Genomic DNA, 6,484 nt, shown 5'->3' with positions numbered 1-6,484 from the left:
GATTATCATTCTCTTTAGTCAAGGCACAGACTAATCTTACAGTACTAAGCTATGATATTAGTGAACACATCACGCACAAAAACAACACAAATTGCGAAGGGGAAAACAGAAAGCTGGCTGCTGATATTACAATGCAACCATGCTAATGCAGATGCTCAGGGCCGTAACGAGACATTTTCAAATACCGAGGTCAAATACAGCATGCTGTACTGCATACTATACATTAAGAATACTTCAAACACTTCAGTCAAGCTTAAGTTTGTTTCCATTAATCACTGCCTTGAGGATAAATGGGGGTGGCATATACAGACGGAATTAATCATTGTTGATCATAGATCGATTTTCATCAGATAAATTTTACATGTCTAAAAAGAAAAAAGATAGAGGACATGACCTCTGTGTCCTCAAAGGTAGTTATGGCCATGCTGATGTTACAATGCCTCTCTGATGTGGTAAGTGGTACAGATGCAGTAATAACAACCCTCCACTTTCAGACAATGCAACACCTTATTTCACTGCTAAATGGGCCCAGGAGCTGAAGGATGCGAGTCCACATACTTAAAAGAGGCGATAACAAGATGGTACAAACGTACAGTTAGTGCCTGATAGCTTGGATAAGATGATTTAGTAACTCATAACTCCATAACCACATAATAACCTGAGGCAGTGGAAAAATCGGGGGAGGGGGGGAGAGGTAAAAACAGACTTATTGTGAAATACAAGGAGTGGAGCACATTAGAGCAAATGTATTAATCTAATTTTCTACCAAAGTGTGCTGCTTAGCATATGCTATGAAATCAGCTAATCAGTCATATTCGTTATTGGCTAGCTAATTGGAATTCTCACTACAATAAATGTAGGCCTATAAAATATTCTGAATTAACAGTAACGTTATGCCTGTGGCATGACTATAGCAAACACTATTCTTGTAGCCTATCCATCATTTGCATTGACGTCACAATATTACGTAATCGATTTTGCTGGACGGCAGAAGTACACATTCGTACATAGGAATTATATGCAGACGAAGACAACTTTGACCATAAAATACCAAAGAAACACGTAGTTCTTGTATTTTTTTTTAAACTGAATATGTACCTGGCGTTATCAGGCTAGGTTGGCCACGGTGGATGTGTTCAAATCATATATTTATTCAAATGTATTCTGCTCCACTAGATGGTATAACGGGGACGGGCGGTATGAGAAACAGGGAGAAGAAGAGAAAGTTGTTGCTTGCTTCCAGCCATGAACTTACTCTGCCTGCGATATATATTTTTTTATCCCGTGTTTATTTTCTTCAGTAAAGTTGTGAACTTAAACCAAACCTCTGCATTGGCAAAATAAGCACATTGATGCACCGTTTCTTCATTGGTGGCTAGGCACCGCGGCTGCATCCTCTTCTTCGTGGCATGGCACAGGTAAGATAATGCTGCTAACCTAACTTACTAGGCTACAAGACACACGGTACATTTTGTGTCAGGCATTTCGCAAAGTGGTGTTTTGAATAGCATATCTTTTCATCTCAGATGTATCTTGTAGGTTAACTTGAATTCTCTCGCTTCGTTTCATCCAAGTGGATTTCATTGTTGTTTCAGCCACGTCTGCACAATGTAGGCAAATATGAAATATAATTCTATATCTTATCTTCTGTTTACATATCCAATATGTTCATTTGTACTGTATTATTATTGACCACTTATGTTACCAGTCCATCACTGCTACCTGTCCTGTCTTGCACTTTCTGTCTGTCTGTAATTGTCAGTCCTGTCCTGGCATGGTAGAGAGAAAACGTCGTTTCCCTTGTATGACCATAAGTGACAATAAAAGCTGACTTGACATACTTCAATGTTTCAAATCGGTGTTGCATTACATTGCACATGTAGAAACACATAGGACAGAATGTCGGTTACATACTTTGATTAAATAATTTTGATTTGATTTGATTAAATAAATCATTTGAAAAGATGACCTTCACAAGAGAAAGAAAAGCACAACAAACCTGTTATTTATCTTTTATTGTTTTTATTGTTTAGTAATTGCAGGTTCATCAGTCAGGTGGTCAGCACCCAAACTAAAACCATGCGTCATGGTGGCCAGGAATTGCATCCCAGCAGCACAGGTAAATACATGACTAGTAAGTTGGGATGAGTGTTATTTTCTGACATTTTACATCACATTTTAATTCAGACAATATTGCCAAGGGAGTTAATTATTCAGTACTGTACCAGTACATTACAATGCATGGCTAGATTCATTTAAATAGCATGTTTGTCTTTTCTTTTTTTCTAATTAGATGGGGGAGCCAACATGAAGAGGTGTCCAGAGAGGCCTCTTCCTCTTTGGCTTTGCAGCAGCACCAGGACCTCACCATCAGTGATGCTGTTCATCGGGCCTACCCTTACATTCCTCCCCTGATGCACTGATCACCTGTACCAGTTGTTGGAGTTTTCAGAAGGGCTCTAAATTAACTTTTTTTTATTCAAGTGGCATATGGCACCTCCCATTGTCTGTATGTAGTGTAGGCACCTTCAGTCAATTCAAGTCAATGTAGAACACGCCCACCTCTGTTAAAAAATGGACTAAAACTGTGTGAATATGAAGTAACCCATTAATCAAAGACCAGATTTGAATGTCAGGATAAATATCTAATTAAATCATATGACTCGATAAAATACATCTAAAAATCTAATTATATTAATTCTGCACATATTTAGCAACACACTTCAACTATTGTCCTTGTGGAGTGTGTTGGTGGACATTTTCACATTATTAAGCCATTTTTTGACAGAGGTGAGCCTCCTTGTCCATTCATTTCCATTTATCAGACCTACCTACAGATAATGGCTGCCACAGATTGCCGTCAGAATGGGGGCGGGGTCACCTCTAGTGTTATTTTCTACCTCTATGAGGCTGACACTCTAACCACTTACCCATGACCGCCTGTCAATCTTCAGTCTAGTCTAACTAATTATATTGTCTCCACTAAATGTATATCTCAGGTGACATGGGTATACTGGTATGGGGATAGTGCTGTATGTAAATAATATTAACCCATTTCAGCCGGCACCAAAATGCCAGCTAATTGCCTATGCCCCTTTTAAGAAAGGTGTCCTCATCCTATAAAAAACCCCCAAATAACTAAATAAGTCTCTGAAGCACATACAGACATGATATGAGTTTTAAAAGCTAAGACCATCCTCTTGCATTAGAACATGTTAATTCAGCTCTAACATACCCACATTTTTAATCTAAAAAAATCTAATATGTCATGCCTAAATGCTGTGTCGCTCCAGGCACCTAGGTCAATACAACAAGTAACTTACACAGCATCCAGCATCAATGGGTTGACTATTACAGGCCTAGTTCAGATAACCATTTATTAATATAAATAAGTACTTGCACGTCTATTGTACATGTCCACCCCACAATAGATATCCCCTCCCATCACCTACAAAACCTTGAAATGTATTTGTACTTTGTGTCTAAAAATAAAGTCTTTGAGCCATTGAATGAACTGATTACTACATTGAGTTGGTGTGATTAAGAGGTTGAAATCGGCTAAACTTGACTTGGTGTGCTGGACCTCTGGCTCTTCCATACATCCAATGTGTCATGACATCAGATCATCGCTCTTCTCATCTGGAGAAACAGAAAGATAACACTTAGCTGACACTTATCCAAAGCAACTTCGTTACTCACAGTGAATTGTCCCTGCAGCATGGGGCTTGGTGCCTAGCTCATAGGCCTACTTCAGCCTGGATGGGAGGTGAAGGGAGAGGTGTAGGATGGGATTTGAACCTGCAACCCTCCAATCGTAATACCAATTCCCAAACCATTAAGCCTCTGTGTGTGACTGATTTCAGAGGGCAGACAATTTGGATGACAACACAACAAAGTGGTGGACTTCATATTAACAACATCGACACTGGTGGGCCTATGCATGTCATTATAAATAGGCCAGCATGGATAAGGTGATTGGCATTTCATGACAGCATCATGCTGGAGAGTAGGCCTACTACTTGGGAAATCAGCGCTAGAGATGTACACATGGTTTATTTTTACATTTGAACCTTAACAGTAGCGATATTATGCGTCATAGCCTTGCTATTTCACCAAGAGCTTTATGAATTCCGTGTTTATGTTACAGCCTGCGATATCTTAGCATACGTCCATCATAGCGTAATGATGCTGATAATTAACCTTAATCATGGAAAGCATCTTACATTGACCTCACAGAAAAAGCCACTGAAATTGCACATTAGACTTAAATTAACCAGCGTTCACGAATTAAGAGACAAATGATGATACAAAGGATGGCAAATGAGAAACTTACCGTGGTGCTCATCCAGCTACTTGAGTAGGCTAGTTTGATGGTTTTCCAGTTGGTTGCCGCGATTCACCTCAGCTTTCTCGTTTTATTTTGAGATCCAGTGAAAAGTCACGCCTGGGTTGTAACCCTATCTGTTTTTGTAACAAACAGCACAATGGGTGTTCACGGTGTTTAGTTTATCGGCGATCTAAGTTATGTTATGAGTTACTAAACGTTGCGAGTCCCATAGGAATCCATTCATCAATGCGGCACTCTTGCCGTCCAGTAGCCGTCCACTAGAACGTTTGACGTCACATGCAAATCATGGATACACCTGCCGCTACACAAAACGTTTCATGCATTTAATTAAGGAGGCTCATTATGTCCAGCATTAATACCAAAATAAAGATAAATAGGCCTACAACCTTACAAGTCAGTCTGTCATGCAGGGCCGGATCTAGTCAACTTGGTGCCCTAGGCAAAAGCATAAGCAACATGTAAAAAAATGGTTTGACATTCTAACTCTGTGGGATATTTTGGGCATTTCTGGTGCCCCCAGGACATTTGCCGCCCTAGGCGACCGCCTGGTGTGCCTATGCCTATGCCGGCCCTGCTTTCATGGGGTCTTTTTTTACTATCACAAAGTCATAGGCCTAATGGAATTTAATGAGTGACTAATGCCTATTCACATCTCAAAGTATAAATCCCATATCTACTGTCTGTCCCTATTACCAGCTGAACAATTCTACTGAATATCCAGAAGAGTTTGTCCTGTGCTGTGTGCTGTGAGGCATAATCGTTTAATGTAATTTGCCACTGCCGTGATTCTTTGAGTAGCAGAACAAAGCTGAATACCTTAAGGTGGCTGCAAACTCAAAAGCAGACGTCTACATGAAAGGAAAGAAAGCTGCTTGAATGACTTGTGTGTACTGTTTTTCTTTTTACAACCATGCCTCCAGTGTGTGGTTTGCTGAATTAATATCTCTCTCTCTCTCTCTCTCTCTCTTTCTCTCTCTCTGAATGTGTGCCAACTATGTCTGTGAGTGCGTGCACTGTCTGCCTGTAAGGCGTACCACAAACCACATCAGCAGAGTTTTAGGTCGCAGAGTTGCTGTGTCGCCTGTGAATAATGACGGCCGGGTGTCTCTGGGTTGGTGACATCTGCAAATTGCGTGCTGTTTTTTCTCACCACTAAGCACCACCAAGCTTTATACGTTTTCATTGTACAGTTATGCTGCCGCAAAGAAAGATCCAGAAGTTATGGGTTAAGAATGTAATGACTCGTGCAATGGCAATGGCCTCGAAGCCCCGTGAGATGAAAGCCGAGAAAGTACATGATTAATTGACGAAATGGGAAGAGTGTCATGAAATAATATACGCTGGCAGGGCCGTAACCAGACATTTTCAAATACAGAGGTCAAATACTGTACGCTGTACTGCATACTGTACTTTTAGAATGCTTTGAACTCTTCAGTCAAACTCTTGAGTTTGTTTTCATCTGCCTTGAGGATAAAAGGGGGTGGCGTATACAGACAGATTTATCATTGTTGATCATATATCGATTTTCATCATAAATAAATGTTACATTACTGGAAAAAAAATACAGAGGACATGACCTCTGTGTCCTCAATGGTAGTTAGGGCCATGTACGCTGGCATCATTGTGAGGTGAGATGCAAGACCTCAGTGGTGATCTTTCAATGACTGACACCCTGGGTAACAGTTCTCAACAATGGATGGTTACATTGAAGACAGTGTGAAAAGTGGCGTTCACACATGTAGATGTTATGTCATGACACGGTAATGTTATTTAACCCATGAAGACACAGCGTTATACATTTGCGGTTTCCAGAATGGCAATGACCAAGTTGCAGTGAATTCCTAAAGTCCCTGTGTTGGAGCCATATTTGTGATTTATGCAATTTTGAGTTAGTTTCTGTTTACCTGTAAAAAGAAGACTTTAGTTGGTTAAATGCTTACCTCACATTTGTTAATGTTTTATATACTTACCTTTTATGTTTGGAATCATCCTGTGTTTTTATACTTAGTTCTTATTTACTTTCCTGGACCTGAACACACTCCGTCTCGCCTACACACCTGTGAAGTGATTTGGCACTGTGAACCACTCCCTCCGACGCGCATTGGTGGCTCGAGTTACAGAACTTTAATTAATTGG

General features: G+C 40.2%; 1 long non-coding RNA gene across 1 annotated transcript; it reads right to left on the bottom strand.

The window, feature by feature from the left end:
* Nucleotides 1-3,505: 3,505 nt before the first annotated feature.
* Nucleotides 3,506-4,625, bottom strand: LOC134464460 (uncharacterized). The gene is made up of 2 exons (XR_010037904.1): nt 4,334-4,625; nt 3,506-3,639 (listed from the first exon to the last, which is right to left on the bottom strand). It is a non-coding gene; the product is annotated as an uncharacterized LOC134464460 (long non-coding RNA).
* Nucleotides 4,626-6,484: the final 1,859 nt, after the last annotated feature.

Source organism: Engraulis encrasicolus, chromosome 15 (assembly GCF_034702125.1).
Source record: "Engraulis encrasicolus isolate BLACKSEA-1 chromosome 15, IST_EnEncr_1.0, whole genome shotgun sequence".
In the NCBI taxonomy this organism is placed as follows: domain Eukaryota; kingdom Metazoa; phylum Chordata; class Actinopteri; order Clupeiformes; family Engraulidae; genus Engraulis; species Engraulis encrasicolus.
The sequence above is the reverse complement of the archived record's forward strand: the minus strand, read 5'-3'. Positions and strand labels throughout refer to the sequence as shown.